At 40.9% G+C, this 15305-nt stretch overlaps 1 protein-coding gene across 2 annotated transcripts in view; it reads right to left on the reverse strand.

Moving 5' to 3' along the window:
• PLCG2 (phospholipase C gamma 2) overlaps positions 1-1143 on the reverse strand; it is a 163016-nt gene extending 161873 nt beyond the window's left edge. The window contains exon 1 of one of the 2 annotated variants that reach the window (XM_020992634.2): positions 921-1143. The gene's annotated coding sequence lies outside the window, so the exon portion shown is untranslated. The remainder of the gene's footprint in view (positions 1-920) is intronic. The other variant, XM_078149768.1, reaches the window with a different exon arrangement.
• Between the last annotated feature and the right edge of the window lie 14162 nt (positions 1144-15305).

Genomic DNA, 15305 nt, shown 5'->3' on the forward strand with positions numbered 1-15305 from the left:
AGGCACTATCTACGAAGGATGGGGGTAACCCACAACCATGCATTCTAGACAGACTCAAGCTTGGAAGGAGGGGAAGACTACAATTTGGACACACAAAAGTGAGAAAAGTGAGCTGGAATAATCAAAAGAGAAGTGAAAGAAAAGGGAAGAAGGAAGGCAGCCACACAGGGGGTTCAGGACGGATCGAGGTGTATAGGGCTCTCCTTGAATGGGCTAACTCCTGGGGAGGAAGCTTGGGAGATTCCGAGGCAGCAAGTCTAAGGGTTAAACGAAGGAAGGGGGAAGGGAGAGATGAGAAGGTGATCCTTGAGTCCCAATCAGGGACCTCGGAAGTCAGGTGAGGGACCCGAGCTGTCTGGCCCTCACGCCCCCCGCACTCCGGAGCACCGCACAGCAGGACAGGCAAAGAGGAGCACCCCTGGCTGCTCTTAGCCAGTAGCACCCAGCCCACAGCTGCACGGCTTCCTTCCCCTCCTTTGCGAAATGCAAGTAGCGCCTCAACGGGACTGGCGCGCCCCCTTTCCCCCAAACTGCGGCCCCTAGAGGGAGTGGCTGCCCTCCGGGGGTGCCCAGGACCCAGTTATGTCCAGGCTATTCTAACTGTCCGAGTCCAGGCAGTGAAGCTGGGGAGAGGGAGCTTTCTCTGAAGCAGACACACGCTTTAGGAGTGGGGAGTGGCGTAGGGACCAGACGCACCCCCTAACTCGGCTTTGATGCTTGGCGGGGAAGGGGGAGTCAGTTCCTTTCTGTGGCCACCCACCGCCTCCGCAAACATACATACTTCGATACCTACCTACCTACCTACATACATACATACATGCCTACGTACATACATAACATTGCCTCCTGGCACCGTCCAGGACGGGCAGCTCTCGCTCTACTAGACCCAACCGCTGCCCAAGGGCAGTAGCCAAACTCACCACCTGTGGCCAGGACGCCCTGCCCCCGGGCAGGATTGTGCAGGATGATTAACGGAGCGGGGGGCAGCCAGCCTGCCGCCCGGACTCCCTCGAGGACCCCTGCACCTTGGGGCTGTGGCTGCAGCTACGGCCCCTTTCCCCGTCGGTCTCCAGGACGCTCTCCTGCCACTGCGGCCGCTTCCTCACTCAAGAATTTGAACTTCTGCTTCTGCTTGTGTGGCTCGCAGCTCACCCTCCACGTGACCCACCCGCCTCCCCGAAGACCAGCCTTGCCTGGGCCCCGGTCACTGCCTCCCCTGGGACCCGCCCTCGCTCCTCCAGCCTGGGGCGCGGTGCTCCGTGGTGTTGGCTGCTGCAGAAGCTTCCGGGCAGACCAGCCTCGAATTGAGGCCAAGCGGAGCCAAGATGAGCCCTCAGCCGCAGGCCCTGGGTTCTCCTTGACATCCTACCCACCCACACCCACTCCCAAAAGTTCCCTTTTTATGGTTACTACTGTTTCTGCAAAACAGACCCTGGGCGCCAGTGGCTCAGGTCTAACCATACATATCTTTCCCCTTCACCACCACTCCCATTCACAACACCAGTGGCTCCCTGTTACCTCCAGGATCAAATATAAAATCCTCTGTTTAGCTTCCAAAGCTCTTGGTAACCTGTCCTCCTCACCCCACCTGGGCCTTTCTAGCCTTCTTACACCTTAACTCCCCCCACAAACTGCCCATGCAGTGACACTGACCTCTTTGCTGTTCCTCAGAAAGGATGCTTCATCTCCAGCTGAGCTTTTTCACTGCCTAGAATTCTCTCCTCCCTCATCTCTGCCTCCTCATTTCCCTATCTTTCTTGAGTCTCAGCTCAAGTCCCATCTTCTGCAAGAAGCCTTTCCCAGTCCTCAATCTTAGTGCATTCCCTCTGAGACCACCCCCAATTTATCCAGTAGCTTGTTTATTTATATATAGTTGTTTGCATGTTATCTCTCCCATTAGAGTGTGAACTCCTTGTAAGCAAGGACTGTCGTTTTGTTTTGTCTTTCTTTGCAACCCTTGCTTAGCACAGTTCCTATAGCTTAATAGGTGCTATCATATCTCTTTCTGAAGACCCCTGCCATTGACCAACTCCATCTTTTATAAAGACATAGGTAAGAGTGACTTGGCCAACTTGTCACAGCAATTTATAGTACTATAAGCAAAATTCAGTCTAATACAACAACATGTATAGTCCCAACATTGTGCTAGCTCACAAGGAGTAAAAGTATCTCAAAGCTGGAAGGACCCTCTAGGCTAATCCCCTCCTCAGTGGATACCTTAAGAGACAGGATGTCCATGTAAAGAGCCCTGGATTTGGAAGCAGAAGATTCCAGTTCAAATCTCTCCTTTTTTACTGCAGGTAGTTACTGTAACTACAGTAACTACAGCTTTGGACTTGAAGTCAGGCATATCCCTGTCTTCACACTTAACTGAGTAGCCATGCTCAAGTCTAGTACAGTGAGGAAATTTTTAGATCTGGAATCAGGATCTGGATTCAAATCCCAATTCTTCTACTTAGTACCTGTAGGAGTTTGAGGAAGTCATCCAACCTCCTCTGGGCCTCAAGTTTCCTGAACTATGAAATGAGGGAGCTGAACTGGATGGTCTTTCGAAGGTCTTATCCAGTCTAAATGGATGAAACAACACCTTAACCCTTCAGTTTCTTCATCTATAAAATTGGGATTGAAGAATCACAGAATTTTAGAATTGGAAGGAAATTTAGAAGCCATCTGGCCCAAAACACACTTGAAAACAAAATTCCCCTACAGCATACCTGATAAAGTATTATCCAGCCTCTTCTTGAAAACCTCCAATGAGGAAGAACCCACTACCTCTGGAGGTAGCCTGTTCTACTTATGGATAACCATGATGATTACATTATTGAAGGTTAATAATACTTCCATAGCACTCACAAGGAATTGGAAGCACCAATGAATGAGATCATGTATGTAGATCTTTTATAAATCTTAGAGCAATATATAAATGTCAGCTGATATAGTTATGATTACTTGTGTAACCTTGGGAAAATCCTGTCCTTCTTTGACATACATTCCTCATCTGTAGAAGGGAGTGTTGGACTAGATTAGATAACTCTTTCCAACTTTGAACCATGCCGTGATCTTCTCTTTCCTCTGAAAATCAGAGAACTCTAAACATATGTGATACCAAGACCCAGTTCCTTCCTCTCTCCCCTCTCTTTCCTATAGGTGTTTCTCTACACATCTCCCCATAGGCCTCATGGAATTGACTGGGGCCTTGGGAAATTCCAAAAATTACAATCACCATGCTAAACAAAAATGTTTTCTTGCATTTTGACTTTATGTGGCATCTTTTGAAGAGTGCAAGACTTTCTGAAATATCTCCTTCAGTCCCTGAGGGATGTCACAGCTGCAGGGCTGGGGGCCCCTCCCCCTAGTTGGGGGAGTGAGGATGGTGAGAGAGTGAGGAACAAAGCGGTTAGAGATCATTTGCCTGGAGACTTTCAAAAGTCTCTTAGTACAGCCAGGCACAGGACATAGGTACAGCTAAACTTTGGGCTTGACTAGAGCCTGTCCCTAAAAAAAAAAAAAACAAAGGAGAGATGTCCAATTCCCAAAATTCTATGAGTCTCTGCCCATGATCCCCTAATAGGAAGAAGAGGATTATCTGCTGGTTTCGAGAGAAAGGGGGGGCTTGGTAATAAAATTCAGACAGAAATCATAAGCTAAGTGCTCTGGATTCTCCCTGAGGGAGAGGGCTGGCTAGAAGACAGTGCCTCTGAGTAGTCATGCTGCCCAATGCCAGTGCTGGGATGGGTAGGGGGAAGGACAGCTGAGAGGTTGAGGGAGGTGTACTTTTGTGAGTGATATTCACCCAGCAGGTGTACGCATATGACCAAAAACACAGTCAAGAAATCAATCTCTTTCAGGTGTGTCTTTAAGGCGACACCCTGGCTTCCTGTGATTTTTTTTTTTTTTTGCAGGAGGAGTCCAGTATTGGGAGCTCCTGATAAAGGAACTCCCTCTATCAATTCAAATCAGCAAATATTCTACAAATTACCACCTTAGAGAGCTGACTGGAACAAAGTTAAGTGACTTGCCCTAGGTCCCACAGCCAATATGGGTGAGAAGTGAGATTCGAACACAGGTCATCCTGATTCCAGGGTCAAAGCCAGTCCTCTATCCACCATTGCATTATCCTGGTATTCAAAGAGGAAGAATAGAGAGCTGGATTTGGAATCAAAAAGACCAAGGTTCAGGCCCCTTTGACTGGAACCGACTGTATGACCTTGGGCAAGTCACTTAACATTGCAATGTCTCAGACAATTTTTTAAGACTAATAGTTTCAAAGTAAGTGACTATCTGTGTGCATCCAACTACATTCACTACAGCAGTGCTCTCACTTGAGAAGTTCCCAGATGACAATGACAGTAAAAGGTCTTGACTAATTCTATGGTATAGGGTCTGGCACAATCTACCCAAAAGGGGAAGGGGCATCATCAAGAGATAGGGAGTTATCCTCCTTCAGCTTCTGTTTGAAGGGGTCTCCAAGGGATGACTGAATGACCATTTGCCTGTTGGATGATAGTAGAAATCCATTTTCACTTGTGCTGTACCTGAGGGCCAATCGGTTTCCTTCCAACTCTCAGATTCTGTGAGTCTGTGATTTGATAGCCATGTGAATACACATACACCCATATGTTGTTCTTTCAGTCGTGCCCAACTCTTCATGACTCTGTGGACCATAGCACAACAATAGCACCCATGGGTTGTTTTTTTGTTTGTTTTGTTTCTCTGTTTTGCAAAGATACTGGAGTGGTTTGCCATTCCTTCTCCAGTGGATTAAGGCAAACAGAGGTGAAGTGACTTGCCCAGGATCACACAGCTAGTAAGTATACACATCTGTAGACACACTTATTCACCACAAAAATTACATATTTAGAGAGGCAGTATTGCCTAATAGATAGAGAGCTAACCCTGGGTCCAAGTCCTGCTAGCTAACTACTTAACCTCTTAATGACCTAAATCTCTAATACTTTTATACAGAAGTCACTAATCTACATTGGTGGCAGATCAAAGTCATATGTATTTAGTATGCTTTGATTGCAGTGGTGACAGTATCCAAAAAGAAGTTACCCATTTTAAGACTAGAGGTCGAATCTCACTTTTTTAACAACAAATCTCAAGTCAGTCCCTGGGAGGCAGTGTGCTATAATGGAGTGTTAAACTTGAAGTCAAGAGACCCGGGTTTGAATCCCAGTTCCAACCTATATTAGTCTTGAGACATTAGGCAAGCTTATTTCTCCTCCTGATCCTTAGTTTCCTCATCTATAAAATGGGGATGGTAATATGCACCTCCAACATCACAAGATTATTGTGAGGAAGTATAAACCTTGAGCTACTAGAAACCTGTGAGCTTGGGAGATGGTGTGGTATAGAAGACAGAGTTCTTCAGTGGAGATAGGTGTCTTGGGTTCAAATCCCAACATTGATATCTACCAGCTGTGACCATTTTACCTTATATCTCTAATACCCAGGGTACAGTGGTGTTATAAGAATCAGATGAGGTAATGTCTGTAAAGTGCTTTGTTAACCTTAAAGTAAATTCAGATATTAGCTATTATTAATCACACAGATTTAGAGCTAGAAAGTACCATAGAGGTCATCTATTCAAACCCCTCATTTTATAGGCCCATATTATTTAAATGGCAGGCAGCTCGGTGGTGCAGTGGACAGAATGCTGGGTCTGAAGTCAGGAAGACTTATCTTCATGAGTTCAGATCTGACCACAGACACTTACTAGCTGTGTGACCCTGGGCAAGTCACATTTGCCTCAGTTTCTTCTTCTGTGAAATGAGCTGGAGAAGCAAATGGCAAACCACTCCAATATCTTTGCCAAGAAAACCCCAAAAGGAATCTTGAAGATTTGGACTTGACTAAACAGGAAGGAGGAGAAGGAGAGGAGGAGGAGGAGGAGGAGGAGGAGAGGAGGAGGAGGAGGAGGAGGAGAAGAAGAAGAAGAGAAGAAGAAGAAGAAGAAGAAGAAGAAGAAGAATAAAAATAATCTAGCCCCTTTTATACACAGGAGAATAAAGGAGTAACACTTAGCCATAGACTTCCTTCTATTCCCCCAAAGACAGAAATCACAGCATCCCCTGGAGATGGAATAGGCCAGATCCTAGATCAGATATCTGTCCATGCCCCACTCACACTAGCCATTGGATTAGCCATCTACCTTCCTACATTACATTAATAATGTAGTAAGACTAACGATCCCACCACTGACTAATGATATTAGGCAAGATGAGCAAACAGGTAGTAAAGCATACCCTTACGTACCCTACTCTGGACCTCCTTCCTGTATTGTCTTTCTCTTTCCTTCTTCTACAACATAGCCTGTGTTTAAGCTGGGCAGTAAGACCAGCAAGGAGACCAGAGACACTTCATGGATCCTGAGCCCAGTATCTGCAATAGGATTGTGTTGAAAGGAGGGGATCCCATGGAGGGAGAGACGGGATAACCCTAATCCTTCAAGAAGAGCTGTTCCTCCTATTGCTTCCCAATGTGAAGCAGGGACTCTGCTCTCCTACATATGTGAGGCAATCTGTACCATAAAACTGGACTGGACTCCAAAGATTCAGTGTGACTCATAGACTCTGGGCGGCATATGTAGCACAGTAGAAAGGGAGTCATCATGGTACTATAGAAAGAACACCAGCCCAGAAGTCAAAAGAACTGGATTCTAATTCTACCTTTGAATTTCACTACGACTGTGACACTGGGAGAGTTACTGAACTTCCCGAGTCTCGTTGCCTTATCTATAAAATGAGGGCGTTGAACTAGGTGGCGTCTGAGGCTCCTTCCAGCTCTAGACTGATGATATAAGTATGTAGGGGCAAAGACGGCCCTTGGCCACTGCCCTCCTTCCAGGTGAGGACCCTGCTAAAAGATAAAAAACCTATGGATGCCTATAGATACTCTGGGGCAAGTCACTTAAACCTATTTACCTCATCTGTAAAATGAGCAGGAGAAGGAAATGGCAAACCATTCCAGTATCTTTGCCAAGAAAACTTCAAATGGAGAGTTGGACATGACTGAAATGACTGAACAAACAAAGGGCAGAGGTGACTCAAATATGAGGTATGATAGAGATAGGATGCAGGAATTCTAACCATAAAAACAGCAATGTCCTTTCTATGTTTTGAGTCGCTAGTGTTTTAATAAATAGCCATTTATGGTGCTGTAGTCTGTAAACAAAGGTGCCTATCAGCCCCAGCCATTTCCTCCTTCAGAGGTACTCTAAAGGTCACTACGGTTGGTATTATAAACAGTGCCTCTATTGATGGAATCATACAAGCACTAGGAACAGCAAATGGTTTGGGATACATACTTGTACAAGTACAGCCCAGATTTTCACATTAAAAAAAAAAAGATAACTGCAAATCCACAGCAAATTCTGTCTCGGGTGACCCTGGCCAGCCAAATCAAAGCTCTCACTTTCCTACTCCTCTACATCATCAACTCAATTAAAGCCTGATCACAGTAAGACTTGAAGTTTCCCTGCCCCAATATCTTACATTTACCTGGATACAGCTTCTGTTGGGCAATCTTAATTAAACACTTGTATTAAGAGTTGTATAAATTCGGTCACCCAAAGCTTGAAGCTCAGCTTTCATTTTTGCCAAATTTATCCAGAAAGAGAAGGTTCGTTTTGCCTCCTGAGCCAGTCTTGGACCTTAAGGTCAGATCAGCTTGGACTTTTCCAGGTAATTTCCCCAAGTAACAATCCTGAGAGGGTACCCATTCAAAAAATTAAATTAATCCCAGCCTTCCTTCAAGGTTCAGTTCAGGGGTCACTTCCTAAAAAAAGACCTTTCCTGATCCACTCAGGTGTTAGTTCACTCTTCTCCCAAACTGACAGTGTATATTTTGCATTAACGTCTACATACTTGTCCTCCCTCCCCTAATTCCTAGAATACAAAATTTCTGGAGATCAAGGACTGTTTCAGTTTTACCTTGGTAAATGAATTTAGCAAACATTTTTAGAGAGCCTAATATGTATAATAGTAGGAATGGGTGGATCGCACAGTGGACAGAGTGCCCAGCATGGAGTCAGGAAGACTCATCTTCCTGAGTTCAATACTACAAACAAGGAGAAAGGACTTGGGAGGGTGGGTGACATTTGAATCTCAGTTTCAGCTACACTGGTCAAAGGAGAGAAGAATGTGCATATACACAAGCCTGTACAGAAATACATTTCATTTAACAGGGCTAGAGGAGGCAAAAGAGAGAAGGGGAAAGAATAAGAAGGGCCAATTTATGGAGGGATTAATCAAAAGCCAAATAAACTCCAGTCTCAGAGGGTAGATCAAGAAGAGAGGTTTAAAAGGAAAGAAAGCAATGGTAAGAACCTCTGGGCTCTGGGCAAGGGAAAGAAATAGGAACAGGGGAGAGGCAGAAGCAAACTATAAAAAAATTTAAAGTTAGTGCACAAACAAAACCAATGCATTTAAAATTAGAAGGGAAGTAGGTAACTGATTTTAACAAAATCTTTCCAGCAATTTTCTCTAGTATTTTTTTTATTTCTAAGATATTTAGAGAACTGATTTAAATTCATAAGAATAAAAGCTATTCACCAATTGAAAAACGGTCAAAGGATATGAACAGGCAATATTCAGAGGAAGAAATCCAAGCTATCAATAGTCATATTAAAAAAATGGTCCAAATCACTTATAATGATAGAAATGTAAATTAAAGAAACTCTGAGGTTCTATCTTGCACTCATCTGGTTGGCAAAGTTGACCAAAAAATGGAAAATGACAAATATTAGAAGAGCTACCGGAAAACAGGTTCCTTGATGCACTGATTTGCCATTCCAAAAAGCAAATTTGGAACTCTGGCCAAAGAATTCCTAAACTGTGTCTTGATTTTTGCCTTCCCACTGGACTTCAATGACTCTGGAGGAGACAGTGAGGCTCTGCCTCACTTGAATTGAATTCAGGAAATAGTCATCACTCTCATGATGTCATCTGTCCTCTTAAAAAACAAAGGACAAACAACACCTCCCAAACTGTACAAACCCTTTGACCCAGTGATACCATTGCTAGGCAGAAAAAGATCCATATACACAAAAATATCCACAGAATCTCTTTTCATAGTAGCAAAGTACTGGAAACTGAAGGGGGTCAATTAGAGAATAGCTGAACAAATTATGATAAATAAATGTAATGAACAGAGGTATCAAGCATAGGTATAAATGGAGTCTTCCTTAAAATAAAAAAGAGCATCTATCTGAAACCTTCAGCAAGCATTATATGTAATGGGGACGGGCTAGAAGCATTTCCAATAAGATTGGGGGTGAAACAAGGATGTCCATTATCACCACTGTTATTCAATATTGTACTGGAAACGTTAGCTTTAGCAGTAAGAGGAGAAAAATAAATTGAAGGCATTAGAATAGGCAAAGAAGAAACAAAGCTATCACTCTTTGCAGATGACATGATGAAACACTTAGAGAATCCTAGAGAATCAAGTGAAAAACTACTTGAAATAATAAACAACTTTAGCAAAGTTGCAGGCTGTAAAATAAACCCACATAAATCATCAGCATTTCTATATATTACCAACAAAGCCCGACAGCAAGAGATAGAAAGAGAAATCCCATTTAAACTTACTGTAGACATTATAAAATATTTAGGAGTCTACCTCCCGAAACAAACCCAGGAACTCTATGAACACAATTACAAAACACTTTTCACACAAATAAAATCAGATCTAAATAATTGGAAAAACATCAGTTGCTCATGGGTAGGCCGAGCTAATATAATAAAAATGACAATCTTACCTGAGCTAATTTACTTATTCAGTGCCATACCAATCAAACTACCAAAAAATTATTTTATAGAGTTAGAAAAAATAATAACAAGATTCATTTGGAAAAACAAAAGGTCCAGAATATCAAAGGAACTAATGAAAAGAAATGCAGGGGAAGGTGGCCTAGCAATTCCAGATCTTAAATTGTATTATAAAGCAGCAATCATCAAAACTGCTTGGTACTGGCTAAGAAATAGGGAGGTGGATCAGTGGAATAGGTTAAATATGCAAGACACAGTAGTCAATGACTATAGTAATCTATTATTTGATAAACCCAAAGACCCCAGCTTCTGGGATAAGAACCCACTCTTTGAAAAAAACTGCTGGGAAAACTGGAAAAGAGTATGGCAGAAACTAGGCATAGACCCAAATCTCACACCATATACCAAAATAAAGTCAAAATGGGTTCATGACTTAGATATAAAGGCTGATACCATAAGTAAACTGGGAGAACAAGGAATAGTTTACCTATCAGATCTATGGAGAACAGAAGAATTCATGACCAAACAGGAGATAGAGAACATTATGAAAAGCAAAATGGATAATTTTGATTACATTAAATTGAAAAGTTTTTGCACAAACAAAGCCAATGCAACTAAGATTAGAAGGAAGGTAGAAAATTGGGAAAGAATTTTTACAACCAGTCTCTCTGATAAAGGCCTCATTTCTAAAATATATAGAGAATTAAGACAAATTTATAAGAACACAAGCCATTCCCCAATTGATAAATGGTCAAAGGATATGAACAGACAGTTCTCAGATGAAGAAATTAAAGCCATCTATAGTCATATGAAAAAATGCTCTAAATGTTATTGATTAGAGAAATGCAAATCAAAACAACTCTGAGGTACCACATCACACCTATCAGATTGGCCAACATGACAAAACAGGAAAATGATAAATGTTGGAGAAGATGTGGGAAAATTGGAACACTAATACATTGTTGGTGGAGTTGTGAAATGATCCAACCATTTTGGAGAACAATTTGGAACTATGCCCAAAGGGCTACAAAAATGTGCATACCCTTTGATCCAGCAATAGCACTTCTAGGGCTATATCCCAAAGAGATCAAACAAATGGGAAAAGGACCCACATGTACAAAAATATTCATAGCAGCTCTTTTTCTGGTACCAAAGAATTGGGAATTGAGAGGATGCCCATCAATTGGGAATGGCTGAGCAAGTTGTGGTATATGAATGTAATGGCATACTATTGTGTTATAAGAAATGATGAACAGGCTGACTTCAGAAAAACATGGAAAGACTTATATGGTCTGATGCTGAGTGAAGTGAGCAGAACCAAGAGGACTTTGTACACAATAACAGCCACGTTATGCAAGGACTAAGATTGTTAAACTGAACTCTTCTCAGCATTACAAGGATCTAAGACATCTCCAGAGGCCTCAGGATGGAAAATACTGTCCACATCCAAAGAAAGAACTATGGAAGTCAAATCACTATCAGTTATTTTTACCTCCTGTTGAGTTTTGTTTCATCTTTCTGATGGTTCCTCCTATTGGTTTTAATTTTTACTTACAACTTCACTAATGTGAAAATATGTTTAATAGGAATGTAAATGTAAAGCCTATATAAGATTGTGCAGTCTTGGGGAGGGTGGGGGGGAGGAAGGGGGAGAAAAATTTTCAACTCAAAAGCATATGGAAGTGATTGTGGGATAAATCAAAATAAATTAATAAGATTAAAAAAAAAAAGAACAGAGGTGTCAAATACATCACTTAGTACAGCCTGATTGGGAAATATTTAACAAAATAAACAGTAAAAGACAGATAATATTACATTTTACAACTAAGTCAATATATGGCCCACAGAAACCCTTATTTATCGATTAGTGGGTCCCATTTCTATTAGAGTTTAAAACCACTGTAATAGAATAATATTATACTGTAAGGAATTATTAAAGGAATGGATTCAGAGAAACCTAGAAAGACTTACATGAAGTGATGCAGAGTGAAAGGAATAGAAACATTTTTACAGTGACAACATTGTAAAGGTAAACAATTTTGAAAGACTTAAGAGCTCTGATCATTGCAATAACCAACAACTATTCCAGAGGACCCAAGAAGAAACATGCTGTCCAACTCCTGTCAGATGGATTCAGGATACAGATTGAGACATATTTTCTGAGACATGGCCAATGTGGTAATTAGTTTTGCTTCACTATGCATGTTTGTTACAAGGGTTTGTTTTCCTTTTATGGTTTTCCCATGGGGTAGGAGGGAGTTGGGAAGGAAAGAAAATAGATTTTTGTAAATTGAAAAATAATAAAAATTAAAATTTTTTAAAGAGATTTAAAAAAAGCAGTTCAGTAAAACTGACAAACACATTTGTGGTTGAAGTGACATCTGTTTCATATGTGCTGGTCTTTTAAGGGGGTAAACAGGCAGTTTTACTTCCTTGCTTCTTGAGGCAAAAAAAGGCTCAGCCCAGTAAGATTTGAAGTCCGAACCTTGGTTCTCTTCCTGCCCTCAGGGAAATGTTTTTCTGACTCTTTTCTGTACTGATTCTCTAGGAGGAAAGCTTCTCCTGGAGCTGCTTTCAAATCTGGCCTGGCCTCAGACCAAACACTTGACACTTACTAGCTGTGTGACCCTGGGCAAGTCACTTAACCCCAATTGCCTTGAAAAAATTTTAAATAAAATAAAAGGCCAGCTAAGTGGCACAGTAGATAGCGTGCCCAGCCTGGAGTCAGGAAGACTCATCTTCCTGAGTTCAATTCTGGTCTCAGACACTTCTAAGCTGTGTGACCCTGGGCAATTCACTTAACCCTGTTTGCCTCAGGTTCCTCATCTGTACAATGAGCTGAAGAAGAAATAGTATCCTTGGCCAAGAAAACCCCAAATGGCATCATGAAGAGTCAAATATGGCTGAAAATGACTGAAATCCTTTCCAATTGGTTCTTTTAATTCTTATTTATGTTTGGGTGTGAGTGCTGTTTTGCCTGTGTAAGTAGTGAGTGTCCACCTGGGTCAGCATAGATGTGGCTCACCAAGGGGCAAGAAAAGCTATCTCTAGTCTTCTCCCCAAATCCTTCTCCAAGATTTTTGGACTTCAAGAGTCCTTGATTCCTGCCTGGAAGGAAAGCCAAAGGTTGGTGCTAGAGGTTGGCTTCTCTCCTCTCCTCAAAGAAAGGAGGTACCAGGCTAGACATACCTATTTGCTCCCTTAAATATTGTCATTGTATAGGAAGTAATTTTTAGGTGCAAGCTGTACTCCTGATCACTATCCCTTAATGAAGGGCCCTAAACTATATATCAGTGATTTTGCACAAGCTGTCCACAATGCCTAGAATGTACTCACTCCTCATCACTGTCTTAAAATCCCTAATTTTTTCCAAATATCAGATGAAATACCACCTCCTCTATGAGGCTTTTACTGATTCTTTCCAGTCACTGCAGGCACCCCCTATTATCTTTTATTTATTTTGCATATGTATACATGTTATCTCCCCCTATAGATGTAAAGTACTTAAAAGCAGAAACTACTTCACTTTTGTCTTTATATCTTCATTGGTCAGCACGGTGACTGGCACATAGAAGGTGCTTAATAAAAGCTTATTGATTGATTGAATTCTTCACATTGATTGCTTCTTAGAGTGAGATAATGTTACACTAATGTCATTTGCCACAATTTGTTTAAACATTCTCCAACTAAAAAGCATGTAGTTTGAAACACAGATTGATAATAATTACTTGAAAAATTACTCAAACTCTAATAAAAGAGATGCAGATTATCACTACTTTGAGCTACACCCTCAAACTTATATAAGTAAAAAATAATTTAAAATAATGGAACCTTGTGTTGGTGGGGTTGTGTAGGAAACAGGCTCATTCATTCATTGCTGATAGAACTTAAAATTGTAGAATCATTTTTGAAAGCAGTCTGGCAGTTCACAGTAAAATTTTGAAAAATAATCATACCTTTTAACCGAATTTTTCCATTGGTGGAAGTGTACCCTAAGTGTTAACAAAAATAGTATGTATTTTAGTTGTTTTTCATTTTTTTTATTCTGAACTGAAAAAACACCAACAAACTTGATCATTTCCACATAAAAAGACTGTAAAAAAGGACTGTATATGAAACCAAAAATCTATTAGTACAGCTTGGTTTTTTAAAGATACATAATAAAATCAACCCCTTGATTTCAAAGATGGTTTGCTTGTCGGTGTCTCCTTCTGAACATCTTTCTTTTTCCTTTTGGATATTTTTGAAATGCTTTATTGATGTTCTTTTGGCTTCTTTTTATTTATCACTAACTCCAATTCTTCCCCCTCCAAAAAGCGTAAGAATTATCTCTGTATCAAATAAACATAATCAATCAGACATTGAACATGTCTGAAAATGTATCTCACATTCTACATATCTAATTCATCACCTTTCCATCAGGAAGTAGAAGCATTATTCATCATTAATCCTCTGGAGTTATGTTTGGGTATTACGTGGATCAGAGATCCTAAGACTTTCAAAATGGTTTATCTTTACAATGTTGTAGTCATTGTATAAATTGTTCTCTTGGTTCTGTTTACTTCATTCTGTATCAGTTCATGCAAATCCTCCCAGGTTAATATGAATTCATCCCTTTTGTCATTTCTTATGGTACCATAATATTTCATGATATTCATATACCATAATTTGTTCAACTATTCCGCAATTGATGGGTACCTCTCAGTTTTCAGTTTTTTGCTACAACAAAAAGTGCTGCTATGAATATTTTTTTGTCCGTGTGGACCCTTTCCCTCATTCCTTTAGGTATTTATTTTTGAGCTAGCCACCTTATAGTGATATCATTGGGTCAAAACACATGAAGAATTTAGTGACTTTTTCAGTATAGTTCCAAATTGTTTTCCAGAAAGGCTGGACCAATTCACAGCTCCATAACAATTTGTTAAAGCACCTATTTTCCCACATCCTCTTCATCAATTATTATTTTCTTTCCTTGCCATCTTTGCCAATTTTGTGAGTATGAGGTAGAGCCCAAGTTATTTGAATTTGAATTTCTCATATTAGCAATGTGGATAATTTTTTTTAATGGTTATTGATAGCTTGATTTTCTTCTTCTAAGAATTTCCTGGGGCAGCTAGGTGGTGCAGCAGGTACAGCACCAGCCCTGGAGTCAGGAGGACCTAAGTTCAAAGCCAGCCTCAGATACATAACGCTCACTAGCTGTGTGACTCTGGGCAAGTCACTTAACCCCAATTGCCTCACAAAAAAAAAAAGAATTTCCTGTTCATATGCTTTAGCCATTTGTCTGTTGGAGAATGACTTATTCTTATATACTTGAATTAGTTTTCTGCTGTCATGTATATCAGACCCTCATCCTTTTCTTTCTTTCTTTCTTTCTTTCTTTCTTTCTTTTTTGTGGTGAGGCAATTGGAGTTAAGTAACTTGCCCAGGGTCACAGAGCTTGTAAGTGTCTGAGTCAGACACTTATCAAAGAAGCATACCAGAAAAATTTAATGATGTACAAATATGAGAATACAAATGAACAAATGAGAA

The sequence above is a fragment of the Phascolarctos cinereus genome, unplaced genomic scaffold, assembly GCF_003287225.1.
Source record: "Phascolarctos cinereus isolate Bilbo 61053 unplaced genomic scaffold, phaCin_HiC Scaffold_2;HRSCAF=192, whole genome shotgun sequence".
NCBI lineage: Eukaryota > Metazoa > Chordata > Mammalia > Diprotodontia > Phascolarctidae > Phascolarctos > Phascolarctos cinereus.